Below are 15,121 nucleotides of genomic sequence, written 5' to 3' on the forward strand. Positions count from 1 at the left end.
AGAAAAATAGGGACTACCTTTGGTGGGAAGGTAGCAGCGTTCCGTGCACCTTTGGTATTTAGTCATGCCGGCCACATGACCATGGATACATCTTCGGACAGTGCTGGCTCTTCTGCTTTGAAACGGAGATGAACACCGCCCCCTAGAGTCGGGAACGACTAGCACATATGTGCGAAGGGAACCTTTACCTTTAACTTTTTGAACGCAGTTCGTTAATTTGGGAGGGATGCTGTTGTCTGTGGCATTTGAAGTTTGTTACATAGGTGTCTGTTAAATCAAGGGCCATTGTATTTTATATTTCTTCTCTGCATGAATCAGAGTTTGAATCTCAGAAATTCCAAATGTAAAACACAATAAAAGGGAGGAGGAATAACTTTGCTGGATACCGTTCATCAATTAAAAAGGGTAGTCTTTTTTAAAAAGACAGTCTAGTCATTCCTCATTGTTTCTCTGGAGAAGAATACAGAATTATAATTAATTTTATTGCACAAGAAAAAAGTGAAATTATAAAAATAATATTGTCAATATATGTTATTAAAAGCCATCTTTGTATGTAGTGAAATCATTGGAAGAGGATTTGGTTTAATAATACTTAAAGCTAAGAAAATTGTTTATGTTAGACATTTCTTAGTTAAATTGTGATTAATTTTTGTAATAATTGCAGTTTACTGAATGGAAACATTTCAAAATGTCTCTATAATTATATTTAGATCATATCTGTTCTGGGAGAAAAGAATGTACAAAGTACTGAAATAATTGCAGTTTCATAGTTCTTCGCTGAAATAGTGGTTGTCTTTGCCAAAATAATGGACTATACTTCTGGAGGCTCCAAATGTATTCTTCAAGAGTTAGCATGTTGGTGCCTCCATTGTACTGCGTCTTTTAGGAGTAGAATCAGTAATCTGGAATTTGCTAGAGGAGCTTAGTTTATAGCCAGTTGATGGTTATGATTTAATGGCTCCCCTAATAAACAGGAGTCTGAAATCAGAACCTGAAATTAAGTTTGGATTGCTGGCTTCCTTTGAGATGACATGCTTTTACAGTTATTAAAAATGAAAGCGATATCTTCTAGTTTTTATCTCAGTCAGTGATCACCATAAAACAAGAATCAGGCAAAGACAAAAAGCAAAAGACCAATGTGACTTCTTAAATGTAATGTAAATGGAATATAATATGACAAAATATTAACATCCTGTCATTAAAAACAAACTTTAAGAGTGTTAAAATGATGTTATATACCTTGGGTAAATGTTTATTTACCTAACCTGGTTGGGTTAGATGTTGGAGTATTGGGGAGGGGGGAATAACCCACAATATGGGGATTAAATGTCCACTTCAATTCTACTTATACTGAGGAAACAGAAAATATTTTATATCAGATAAAGACCTTTATACACAACATAGAGATGAGCTGTATTTCAGGTATGTTGAATTTAACTTCAGTCAGCTAAAATGAGCATTGAGGGCTACATATTTTCACATTTCTGTACCATACCAATTAGCTGGAATAATCACGTTCCTTAATTACAATGAGTAAAATATCTTTAATTTTTTATCTTAGGAATCCTTGACTAATTGAGTCTGCATATGTCTCCTGTTTAAAGGTAAATCTCTAAATAGAAGTCTTGACATTTATAAATGAAAATTGTCTTATATAAGTTTAAAAACTGAAAAATTGGTCAGAAATTGTCATGCTTCTAAATATCTCAAACAATTTTTCAGTAGGGTTGTAATTTCCAAAATAAATTTTTGCATTTCACAGTTATGGAAAGGCAACTTAAAGCTTTCTATTTGAGACTTTAACAGTAGCAAGATGATCAGTGGAAGGCACTGCAGCCCAAAATGTATGGTGGAGAACATCAGTTCTATACTATTATCAGCTTTCAATAATAATATTTTGCAAATATACAGTATGTTTATGATTAAAGAATTTAACAGATTTTGACATTTATTTGGAGGCTTGGGGAGCTCAAACATATAATGACTATTTTTAAAAAACATGTAAAATCATCAAAATCATCATAAGAGCACAGAGTTATATCTGCTGCTCTGACAAATATAAGTAGGCATGTTGGTGCAATTAAAAAGTTAGCCTGTCATGAAACTGACCAATATCCATGAAGCTGTCAATTGTTCTGTACCTCATATTATTGCTTACTTTTATTGTCCACATGTTTTTTGTTAAATCCCAAATTCTGTGTTGCAAAATCAAACTATTGAAGGCCAACTCTTTTATATCATAACCACTGAGTATTTGTGTAAACTTAACTGCAGGTCCAAATTGGTGTGCATTTTAAAAAGAGTGGTGTGGTAGGGAAAGCATCTCTTCAACTCATAAATCCACCTCTGATGTGACAGTTCCGTGGCAGCCTTTTGAATCCCTTGATTTTACCAGGCATTTAGCCCTTTTGTGATGTGTGTATGGAAGCCCTAGGGCACATCTGCTATCCCATTTATTGCTCACAAAGAACTGAGAGAGGCCCAGCTTGACAGCCTAATTAATGTGCATGGGAGACATTTGCATTGAATATCTTCCAAAGGCAGTATCTTGAAAAGGCAGGGCTCTTTTCTAGGTTCTGAATTGTGTTTTCTACATGCCAGACAAATGCTTTTGGGCTTTTTTCCCCTCTCCTCCTGATCTTGAGCTAACCCTTGCTTTTCTAATCAAATTAAGTCTGAGCCATTGTTGCCTTGGTCGCTTATGCTTTCCAGAAACAAAGCTTCATTGTATTAATACTCTGCAATAAAAGGATTCCTGCTGAGCTCATAAGTCTGATCTCTGCCCTTCCATTGAATTGGCAGTTCTCTGTGAGCAGGAAAATTGCTTGATGGAATTCTTGATCTTCTCAATCCTGCTGTCTAGATCCTTGTGCCCTGCATAAGATGCCTGACTGAAAATTAGGAATGTTTGAATAATGGAACTTCAAAGTTGTTACCTCTGTCTGGTAGCTTTTCTGTTAAAGTTGCACAATATCTTTTCATTGAATTAATTTTTGTATTTGTCTTATACAAAAGCCAAATAGAATATTGTATTACTTAGAACAGAATCAGAATAGAGCTGGAAGGGATCTTGGAGATTTTCTAGTCCAGAGTTTCCCAACCTTAACAGGTTTGCAGACCAGGTGGGGCGGGGGGGGGGGAAAGAGGGGATGGTTCCATGTGAGTAGCTGGCAAGTGTGTGCACAGCTAAATCAAATGGAGCACTCATGCACATTCTTGCCCACTGCTTGTGCAAGTGGGGATGCTCATATGCTTGCCATTTTCCCAGCCTGGTTGCAAATGCATAACAGCCCACAGGTGGGCTGTAGCCCAGAGGTTGGGGACCCCTGTTCTAGTCCAACCCCCTGCTCAAGCAAGAAACCCCATACCACTTCAGACAAATGGTTATCTTCTTAAAAACCTCCAGTGAGGTTTTTCTTAAAAACCTCCACAACTTCTGAAGGCAAGCTGTTTCATTGCTTCATTGTTTTCACAGTTAGGAACTTTCTCCTTAATTCCAAGTTTCTTCTCTCCTTGATTGGTTTCCATCCATTTTTTTTTGTCTTGCCTTCTGGTGCATTGAAAAATAAGTTGACCTCGTCTTTGTTGTAGTAGCCTCTCAAATACTGAAACACTGCTATCATTTCACCCTAGTACTTCTTTTCGCTAGACTAGCCATATCCAATTCCTGCAACCGTTCTTCATATATATTTAGTCTCCAACCTCTTAATCATCTTAATTGCTCTTCTCTGCACTTTTTCCAAACTCTCAATATCCTTTTTGTAATGTGGTGACCAAAATTGGATCAGTGTTCCAGTGTGGTCTTACTAAGATTTTATAATCTAATACTTCACGTGATTTTGATTCTATGCTTCTGTTTATGCAACCAAGCTTTTTTGGCTGCTTCCACACACTGCTGGCTTATATTTAAGTACCGTATTTGTTGCACTATAAGACGCACCGGATCATAAGACGCACATTAGCTTTAGAGGAGGAAAACAAGAAAAAAAAAATCTGCCTCTGCTTCCCAGCATCCATCCGGTATTCATCTGGCTAGCGTCCTTGCAGCAAACAGCAAACAGCCTGATCAGCTTCAGCACGTTATCGCAGCCCCAGGACATGGCTTGTCAGGGCTCCACTCCATTGTGCCCACCACCGGTCAACTGGGCTGAGCTGCCGCCGCCACCAGAGAACACTGAAGCCTTCGCTGCCGAACAGCTGATTGGCGATTAGATCGGCCTCCCGGAATACTGCCAATGAGCTGTTCTAGGCGGCAGGAATCGCCTGCCACCGTTCGTCACTGCAGCAGCAAGCAGCGGTGGCAGTGATCCCCGCTGCCTAGAACAGCTGATCACCTGTATTCCGGGAGGCCGATCCAACTGCCAATCAGCTGCTTGGCAGCGAAGGCTCCAACATTCCCCAGCAGTGGCGAACGGCAGCAGCCACCACACAAACCCCCCTCTCACCCACCACAATATTCGCTCTGTAAGACATTTCCACCCACTTTCTGGGGAGGAAAAAGTGTGTCTTATAGTGTGAAAAATACAGTAATCGTCCACTATGACTCCAAGATCCCTCTCATAGTTACTGTTTTTGAGCCAGGTTTCATCTAATCTGTACTTGTATCTTTGGTTTTCCTGTCTAAGTGTAAAACTTTGCTTTTCTCCACATTAAATTTCATTTTGTATAGGGCCCATTATTCAAGTCTGTCAAGATCCTTTTGGATGCTGAACTTGTCTTCTAGGGTGTTGGCTATTCCTGCCAACTTAGTATCATTTGCAAATTTGATGCCCTCCCATTCCCTCATTTAAGTCATTTATGAAAACATTGAAGAGTATTGGGCCTAAGACGGAACCTTGTGGTATCCCATTGCTCACTTCCCTCCATGTAGAGTAGTACCGTTAAGGACTACTCATTGAGTACAGTTTGTCAGCCAGTTACAAATCCATCTGGTGGTGATACTGTTCACCCACATTTTTCTATCTTACTAAGAAATAAGTTGTGGTTTACTTGAGGGAACTTAAACTATACAATTTTTTTGCTTATGTTCTGCGTGCTTGTGTAGTGGGAGCTGGCAGGTAAATGTAGGATTATGAGTGCTTGCAAGTTGAGTATGTGCATGTGTATAATTCCTGTAGCATTAATACAATTCCAGTAAAAAAGGTATTCTGTATTTAAAATATGAAATAAATGAAAGTATTGTATCCCCAAAATTAGAATATTTAGAGTTCTGAATGGTGTGAATCTTTTTGTGGGAAGAATGGCAGAGATTGTGGTTGAGCTTTTCCCCATAACTCTCCTTAACAAGGCTGAAATTATGGGCTTTAAATTGTATCAATGAGATCTGGAATTCAAAGTTAGCAATAGCAATGGGTTGAAATCTAGTTTACCTCAAGCAAAGCAATATAAAATACCCTGAGTTTTACCTTCATCACTCTTTTCAGAATAAAAGAGAAAAGATGCAAAGCTAAGTTTCTATTTCTTTGAAGGCCAAGACACATCAATGCTTATTTTAGAGGTTCTGAACATAATTTAGCATTGTAGTCCTGAAGTCCTCCCCAACCTTGTCTGTAATCACTTTCCTTGTTTATATTCAGGATTTTCTTGGTGTTTTGATGGAGCATGTCAGAATAAGCTTACTAGGGTAAACAGGTAGGATGTAAGGAAGGTCCAAAGATCCCCTACAACTTATTCTCTTGTGCCATGTGCTTGGTAATAGATTCAGAAACTATTTCCCACACCTATGCACAAGGATGTGTGGGACCTGGTAGAGTCCTTTCTGAATTATCTTTCTTAAAATGGTAAAAGAAGATTAAAGTTTGGCTGGCAAGTATTTTTATCCTGTTATTTTAATAGCCCTCTTTTTTTAAAACATGACGGATTAATTTTTTGAAAGCTTTATAAACCTTTCCTTATTTGGCTGAGTATCTGCTTATTTTGCTAAAAAAAGTTGAGTTGAATGTCTATGGGTGTGCGTGTATTTAGTTAATTATTCTCATATATTCATAGTGCTAGAAGGGACCTTCAAGGTCTGCTAGGCCAACCTCTGCCCAAGGCAGGAGTCCTTATACCATCCTGGACAAATGGTTGCCCAATCATTTCCTGAAAAGCTCCAGCAATGGAGCACCCTCAACACTGGGAGGTAAGCTGTTCCACTGATTAAATGTTCTCACTGTCAGGAAATTTTTCCTTAGATCCACGTTGGATTTCTCTAACCAGCTTCTATCCATTGCTTCTTGTCCTGCCCTTAAGTGCTATGGAAAATAAATTGATGCCCTGTTCCCTGTGATAGCCCTTTTTGCGTTGGAAGTATCATGATTGACTAATTATGCAGCCTGCTTACAACCAGACAACAATAACCTGCCCTCTGGAACGAGCTCCCCCTGGAGATACGGAGGATTCCAGATTTACGTACTTTCCGTTGGGCCCTCAAGACTTTTTTATTTCAACAAGCCGGGCTGGCCTAACTTCTCCAATTGCTTAATTTTAATTTGAATTTTAAAAAGGGTATTTTAATTGTTGGGCCAAAATTGTTTAATATGTTTTTTAAACTGTTCTTAAATTTTTGTGTTCTGTGTGTTTACCTTTGGCTGTTCACTGCCCTAAGTCCTTCGGGAGAAGGGTGGTATATAAATTTAAATAAATAAATAAATAAAAATAAATAATGGGAGGGGGGAGGGAAGGCATCGGAATGTGATAGTGGTTTGGGAAGGAATTCTGGAATGCAAGCGTGCCATCTGGAAGCCTGACACAGTTCCATCCCAAGGTCATCAGCTCTGGGAAGTCACAGGGTATAAGTAGCTTTTGGGAGGGTCTGTTGTAATTTTGAATTGTCACCATTTGTATGTTGAGGTTTATCTGTATTATTTTAAATCAAGGGAGAATCCAAAAGTCTTGGCACTTAGCAGTATTTCAGGAAACTATATATACAATCTGCCCTATTCTTATGTAGATTCTGTATATTGATACTATATATCTGATCTTCTATATGTTACTATGTATATCCCTAGATAACCCTTCCTGCAATACTGTTGATTGCCAGGACCTGGGTAGCTCCTAAACATACAAGTGGTCCTCAATTTTTGACTGTAGTTGAGCCCAGAATTATGGTCATAAGTGGTGCTGATTATTAGGGGTCACATGACTGTGCCCAATTTTACAGCTTTTTTGTGTCAGTTGTTAAGCAAATTGCTGTGAATGTTAAGTGAACTCCATGGTCGTTAAGTGACTCCATGTCCACAATCGGCATTTTTTTGCCATAAATTGGAAGTAAATGCTGGTTTCTAGAAAAAACAATGTTGTAAATCATGGTCAGGTGACCATGGGATGTTGCAAACAGCTGTAAATGTCCAGTTCCTGAGTACCGAAAATGTGAACATAGGAGCCCCTAATTGTTAGAACTTTGAATCCAGGTCATAAGTAGCCCTGGGAAGGTCTTCTAAGTAACCGGTTGTAAGTAGAGTACTATCTGTAATGCACTGTATGGAATCACTGAAGTGCAAAGGTCCATGAGTTCAGTTCTCAGTAAAAGGTACGAACCTCAAAGAATAACATCTGACGACTGTGCCTGACAACTGCCAGATAGAACAAAATAAGTCATAGAGTGTCATATGGTGATCATAATTAAAAACACCAGATAGGATATATATTATTTAGAAATACATACTTCCCAAGTTGTGGAAGTTTTGTGACATCCAATCCATGGAGACTTGACATAATGTAACATCTGTATTTCTCTTCTATGGGAGCTTATGGAAAGGTGTGCTGTATATTGTATATCATTCTGAAAGAATGTATTTACAAGACTCCAGTAGTTTAAGTATGGGTGCCTCTTAATGAAAGTTGGGTAAATAATTTTTGTTCTAAGAGTTTATTTCTCTAAGCAGTTTGTAAGGTTCCTTCCACAGTTGATTAAAAGGACATCAGAACACTCATAATTATTGTCTATTAAAAATAGGTTTAAAATTATATCTGAATATACATTTAAATAAAACTACATGTAATACATGTCCTTAACTTGACAACTATTTGTTTAGTGACCAAAGTTACAATGGCACTGAAAAAAGTGACTTACGACTGTTTTTCACATGACCATTGTAGTATCCCCATGGTCACCTGATTCAAATGTGGGTGCTTGGCAATTGTTTCATATTTATGACGGTTGAAGTGTCCCAGGGTCATCTTTTGAGATCTGCTCAGCAAAATCAATGGGGAAGCCAGATTCATTTAACAATCATGTTACTAAATAAGTGCAGTGATTCACCTAAAAATTGGGCAAGAAAGGTCATAAAATGGGGCAAAACTCACTTAACAAATGTTTCACTTAGCAATAAAATTTTTGGGCTCAATTGTGGCCATAGGTCCAGGACTACCTGTATTTAAAATTGAATATTCTATTTAATGCTAATGTCAAGTCTTTATAAGAACTATATAAGAACAAATCAAAGCAGATTGTGTTTTTTGAAGTGTTTATAGTTCCATATATTGAATATGAATGGAATACTATTCTGCAAGTGATAGTTTTCAAGTGCTTGAGTATTCAATTAGCAAGGCATGAGAAAATGTTGTTCTGCTTAATAATTTTTAAACATTCTGAGTAGTTGGCTCTCAAGGAATATTGCTATCCTTAAACTTGGCTTTAGAACTAAACACAAGTTCTTGATTTTATGATAGCTGTTCTAAATTATGAACTGCATAAAAAGTGGCTTTAAGTTTTATTTCAGATTAATGTGAACACACTGTGTAAGGCCCGGCCTCTCCCCCTTATTCAAGAAAGTAAAGACTCTTGAAACTTGGAATTTCAAAAGGAACCTTTTATTGAATAGAGGTGATAGCAGGGCAAAAAGAAAGCAGGCTCTAAGGGCCCTCAGGTCATGCAGTTAGAATAAAGGAATTAGAAACCCCTCCCAACATCTGATGTAGATTCAGCCAATCCACAGATGCGAGATATTATTGTACCGGCTGCTCTAAGAAAGTGATAAGGGAATTTTCTCAGGGTCATCCTTCTACTGGCTCTCGAGCAATGGAATCCACATGGCCCTCCCTCCCCTTACATTCCCCAAAAGGTGAGAAAATGCCAGGCCGCTTAGGGGCCAGGCTAGAAGGTATAAATCAGTAAATTGCAGGATACAGGATATATTGGGGAGAAAGCCATAAAGTATGAATGCAATAATAAATGCAGGGGTTCCCCTCTTCCCCCTTGAGAAATGGCAGATTCATGGATCTGACACACTGTTTAGTTTAGATAAATATTTATATTTAAACATTTATCTAAACTAAACATATTCATATTGGAATTCAGTATAATGCAGACACAAGCAATAGAATAAAATCAAACTAGTGTCTTAGACTAACAGCTGATTTCAATAAATTTAGAGCATGGGAAGGATTCCATGGATGAAAATCTTAAAGGGGAAACCAACTCATGAAGCTAGGGAACCTCTGAAAAATTTGATTATACAAGCCCAGACCGCCACAGTATTTTTGAAAAAGGATAAGAAATCGAAGAAGAAACCAGCATGATTGTGTAAAGAACTCTCTGATAATCTGAAAGACAAAAAAAAAAAAAAAAAAAAATGGAAAGAGGGACATATAACTAAGGTAGAATACCTGATTATAGCCTGAATCTACAAAGATAAAGTCAGGAAAGGTAAGAATGAAATAAGACTTGAAAGCAAATGTCAAAAATAATTTTCAAAAAAGTTTCTTTCAACATACACAAAACAAGAAAAAAGTTGAAGAAACAATTGGTCAACTAATGGGAGAAGATAGCAAGGAAGTGATGGGCAGCAGGGAGAAAGCAGAGCTGTTTAATTCTTTCTTCACACACACACACACACACACACACACACACACACACACACACACAAAATAGTCCAACCTACCAAAAACAGAACTGTAAAGGAAAGACTAGGAATTCAAATTAAAATAGGTAAGAGAATACCTGTCCACCCTAGACAAGTTTAAATCACCAGAAACAGGTGGATTACATTCCAGAGTTCTGAAGGAACTGACGTACATAATCTTGGAACCACTGAATCATATGTTTCAAAGATCCTGGAGCACCAGGGAACTACCAGAGGACTGGAAAAGAGCCGATGAGGTTCCCATCTTCAAAAAAGGAGAAAAATTGATCTAGGAAACTACAGCCTGACATCCATACCTGGGAAGATCCTGGAAACAATAATGAAGCAGCAGTTCTGCGAACACTTAGAAGCAAGCAAAGTTATAACCAGAAGCCCACATGGGTTTGTCAAAAACAGATAATGCCAAATAAAACTTATTTCACTCTTTTGACAAATTGACTACCATATTTTTCAGTCTATAAGATGCACTCCCCTGCCCCAGTGGGTGGAAATGTCTGGAATAGAGTGAATGTTGCTGAAGCCCCACCCACCCGCCAGCCCCCACCCTTTGGCCTCTTTCTCCCAGCAATTTGCCTCCTTGCAGCAAACAGCAAACAGCCTGGTCAGCTTCAGCACAGCCTGGTGTAGCACGAGCAGCTGATTGGCGGTTGGATTGGCCTCCCAGAATAACACCAATCAGCTGCTGCAGACTGCAGGGATTGCTGCTGCCTATCACCGCCTCTGCACGCCCCATTTTCAGCATCCACGCATCCCATTTATGGCCTCCATGCGCCCCATTTTTTGCCTCTGCATGTCCAGTTTTCAGCCCGTTCCAGACAGCGGGAATTGCCACTGTTGCCAATCACCACCACCATTTGGAGGGCGAAAATGGGGTGCATGGAGGCAGCGATGGACAGCAGTGATGGACGGCGGTGATCCCCGCAGCCTGAAATAGCTGATCGTCAGTATTCCAGGAGGCCTATCCAACCGCCAATCAGCTGCTCGTGCTAAATCAGGCTGTGCTCACTAGGCTGTTTGCTGCAAGGAGGCAAATTGATGGGAGGCAGATTTTTTTTCTTGTTTTCCTCCCCAAAAGCTAGGTGCATCTTATAGTCCGGAGCATCTTATAGTGCAAAAAATACGGTAATTAGTGGCCCAGCGAAATGCTATGGACATAGTATTACTTGGAGTTCAGTAAGGCATTTGACAAAGTAGAACATAACTTCTTGATAAGGTAGAAAAATGTGAGATAGACAGCATCACCACCACATGGACTGGCTGACAAACCATACCCAATATGTAGTCCTTAATGGAGGGAAGTAAGTAGCAGGGTACCCCAAGGTTCTGTCTTAGCCCTGGTACTCTTCAATATCTTCATAAACGATTTTAAATGAGGGAATGGGTGGGGAACTCATTGTCAGAACTGCTACATCACACCTGCGCTCTGCATTCACTCAGTACCAGTCTGCCATGGACAACACCAAGCTGGAAGGAATAGCCAAAAATCCCAGAAGATAGGCTCAAGATCCAGAAGGATCTCAACAGGTTTGAATCCTATCGAACAAAATAAAATTTAGTGGTGAGGAAAGTTAAGTTTTTATACCTAAGCAAGAAAAAATATACAGGTATAAAATAGATGGGACCTGGTTCAATAGCAGTAAATGTGAGAGGTATCTTGGAGTCCTAGTGGACAATCACTTAAATATGAGTCAGCAGTGTGCAGCAGCTGCCCAAAAAAGTCAATGTAATCCTAGGTTGCATTAACAGAAGGATAGAATCAAGATCACATGAAGTGTTAGTACCACTTTATAATGCCTTGGTAACACCATACTTAGAATATTGTATCCAGTTTTAATCACAACAATAAAAAAAAAATTAGACTGGAAAAGAGTGTAGAAAAGAGCAATAAAGATGATTAGGGAGCTGGAAGCTGAAACTGGAAGGGTTGCGAGAACTGGGTATGTCTAGTGAAAAGAAGACCTAGGGATGACATGATGGCAGTGTTCCAATATTTGAGGAGTTGCCACATAGAAGAGGGGGTCAATCTATTTTCCAAAGTGCCAGAAGGCAGGGCAAGAAGCAATGGATGGAAAGTAATCAAGATAAGCAACTAGGAGAAATTTCCTGACAGAACAATTAACCATTGGAATGGGTTGCTTTCAGGAGTTGCACTGAAACCTCACTGGAGGTTTTTAAGAAGAGATTTGGACAGCCATTTGTCCAGAAGAGTATAGGGTCTCCTGCTTGTGTAGGGGGTTGGACAAGATCTCCAAAGTCCCTTTCTGTTATTATGTTTAGTTAGTATCCAATTTGATGGTTCAAAACTGATGACTGTTTAATTAGTCCATTCTGGATTCTGCTGTATATGACCATGAGAGATCTCTTATGTTTTTCAGAGGGTTAAAAAGACCATCCTTATACTGTAACCTTTGGAGTCAGTTATCTGAAATTGATGGGAGATCCGAGTCAAAAAGCAGGGTTACAATTGGCCAAAGACAGCACATTGGTGTGCTGCAGTTCGGGGTTCCCAAAAACAACAATGGAGTAAATTCAGATTAAATCTGGGCTTGCTGCAAATTGCACTAAGGAGGAACCCCAAGTTGTCAGAGTTTAATGACTTTCTGTAACAAGGGAAGAGTTACTGGGTTCTCATGATCTGAATCCAAGACCAACTAAATAAGGCAGAGAGGATGGAGAGTTTCCAGGAAGCTCAGTTATAGTTTGAAAATGATTTTGTAAACTAGTGTAATAGGATGTATCAAGATTCTAATTTATTGTGTAAAAACTGCTTTCCATTAAATGGTACAGTAGGTAAAATCTTTGGTTGGCCTCTAAACTGAAGGTTTTACTTATTCCACAATACGTTGCAGATGTAGTTTTGTTTCCAAAACATTTATTCTCAGAAGATTCTGGACATGTCTGATAAAGTATTTCAAGGAGCATACACAAAATTAATTTTCACATGGTTTAATGATACTCGTCAGTCCTTTAGAGGGTTTCCATATCTGGGCTGCAAAAAGTAAGTTGATTGTAGGTGGCAGCAACTGGCATTAGGGTTATCTATATTTTTGCATCCCTACTCATAATAGATAATGGAAATTATGTCTTCAAGGAATGCTAGAGCAGAACACAGCATCTATTTAGGTTCATATCCTTTACTTTCTTCTTGCTGCTTTTTTTTGTGACACACTTTTGGTTCTTTTACAGAATTTCATCTGGTATATGGATTCACTGAAAATTCCTGTGTCAGTCGGTTTATAAAACTTCCATTCCTGGCATAGTTGATAAAAATGTATTTGGCTTTGATTATGATTGTTAATTAAAAAAAAGCACTCCAAAGACTCTTGTTAAACCCAAATATTGTGTCAGGTTTTTTTGTTTTTGTTTTTTACTGAGAGTGAGACTCCATAGTTGTCCTTGTGAAACCAAACTAATAAGTACTGCTAAGGTAATGAAAAAGGCAGCAAGAGCCAAGAATTAAGATGGAATAAAAGATGACATATTTCTTTATTTAAGTGGCTATAAATGCTTAATGATGCTGCCCTGCAGTTTCAGGCAAGCTTCAGACTGGAGTATCTTTTTCTTTACATCCTATGCCTGGCATATTTTGCAGAATTAATCATTAACAAATAAATGGTTTGGTCTTTTCTTGAGTATTGGAATTGGAAATGTTTGAAAACCAGGCACAGGATTTGAAATGGCCATACCATGTTTCTCAGATCATGCTAAGTCATGGATTGGGGAACAAACTGTAATGACCTAGCTCAGAGGTCACCAACCGGTGGTCTGCGGACCACTGGCGGTCTGTGAAAAATTTTTGGTGGTCCGCAGCACACCCGAGCTGCTCCGGGATGACCAATGGCCAGTCCTGTGTCTAGAGCTCTGGAGTATTGGACAGGCCAAACAGCTTGTGTTGGGGCTGGAAATCTCCGCCGTACAGGGAGCTATTTGCAACTTTGCAGGAGGTGCAACACGCAAGGTGTAGCACAGCCCTCGCCAGCCGGAACGAGGTAATGGTGGAAGGGGGGATGGCGATCATCCCCCTGCTGTGGCTTCCTGTCGGCTGAACCCACCACTCACTGGCTGTCCCCGCCCCTCGCCCTCCCAGTCACTTCTTGCCTGGACTGAGAAGGGAAGGGCAGGGGATGGAGATTTGCTCCATATTCCAGACGGGAGCGAAGCTTCATCTCTTGCTGGGTCTCGCAGGTGTTTCTTCCGGCCTTTTTTGGTGCTCTGCGCAGCTCGGTCTCTGGGGGAGACATGCAACTTCCTCTCAACCCTGAGACACTGTCCTGGCCCAGCTGTTTCTCTCTGCCACTGCTGTTGGCGCCTCCATGACCTGCCCGCTGCTCTTGCAGCGTGTTCTGACCTAAGCTTCCTTAGAAATTAAACAGCACAAACTTAGCCCCGGCAAACCTCTTTAATTCATACGGCTGTAAATTACTTTCATTTACAGTCCGCAATGCTTGATAAACAGTCTTTCACAGGAAGATTATCAATACCCTTCTATCTCACGTGGAACGCTGCCAAAGAGCTAATTTCCAGACACAGGGCAAGACCAAACTTGGCACAGAGTCACAAACAGGAGTTTCAAATCTTGAATCAGCCAGATGAACTAATTGCTTCCTGTAAAAGCTCACATCCTGTTCGCTTCTCTTTTATGTCTTATGGGAGGGGCCAATCATCTCCAAGCCATACTCCCAAGTCGACCCTGTTTCCTTAATTGTTCCTGTCTCCTGGCAGCTCTGTGCATGTGTACACTGGGAACAGGTTCATGCTGTTCTCCTGCCTCTCTGATGTCAGACTCTGGAGACTCCGGAGGCAGCAAAGAACTACCAGACAGCCCTGGCCCCCTCTCTGCCTCTGACTCAGAGCCCCTGTCTGAGCCTTCCCCAGACTCCAGGACTGGCCCATGTTCCTCCCCAACCACCTCACTGTCTGAATCTGCTGCCAGCTCTGCTGACCACTGGCAGGCCACAACACTGCGCAGTTAAATTTAGCATGCTTCACAGTGGAAGAGTCTGCGTCCCCTTCTCCTCCTGGAGCCATTACAACGCGGAGCATCAGTTGCAGCCAGGTCACACGAGTGTCTTGGGGCAGAGAGCAGGTTGTGTGTCCAGCACCAATAAAGGCCGAAGAAGCGCCCACGAGACCCAGAGAGCACCAAAGAATCAGAATGAAAGAAAGAGACAGACCGGGGGGGGGGGGAGAGAAAGAGAGATGAGAGACAGACAAAGAGATAGGGGGAGAGAGAGATGAGAGGGGGGGCAGAGAGAAAGAGATGAGAGAAAGAGGGA

The 15,121-nt window shown here is 40.2% G+C and overlaps 1 protein-coding gene across 11 annotated transcripts in view; it reads left to right on the forward strand.

The window, feature by feature from the left end:
- CARM1 (coactivator associated arginine methyltransferase 1) overlaps positions 1 to 15,121 on the forward strand; it is an 86,023-nt gene that overhangs the window by 5,882 nt on the left and 65,020 nt on the right. For 4 of the 11 annotated variants that reach the window (XM_034411209.3, XM_087888422.1, XM_087888421.1 and 1 more), the window contains exon 2: positions 1,562 to 1,604. The exons of the other annotated variants lie outside the window; for them this stretch is intronic. The gene's annotated coding sequence lies outside the window, so the exon portion shown is untranslated. The remainder of the gene's footprint in view (positions 1 to 1,561; positions 1,605 to 15,121) is intronic. 11 annotated transcript variants of the gene reach the window in all.

The sequence above is a fragment of the Pantherophis guttatus genome, chromosome 2 (genome assembly GCF_059756535.1).
Source record: "Pantherophis guttatus breed Tessera chromosome 2, ASM5975653v1, whole genome shotgun sequence".
Lineage (NCBI taxonomy): Eukaryota > Metazoa > Chordata > Lepidosauria > Squamata > Colubridae > Pantherophis > Pantherophis guttatus.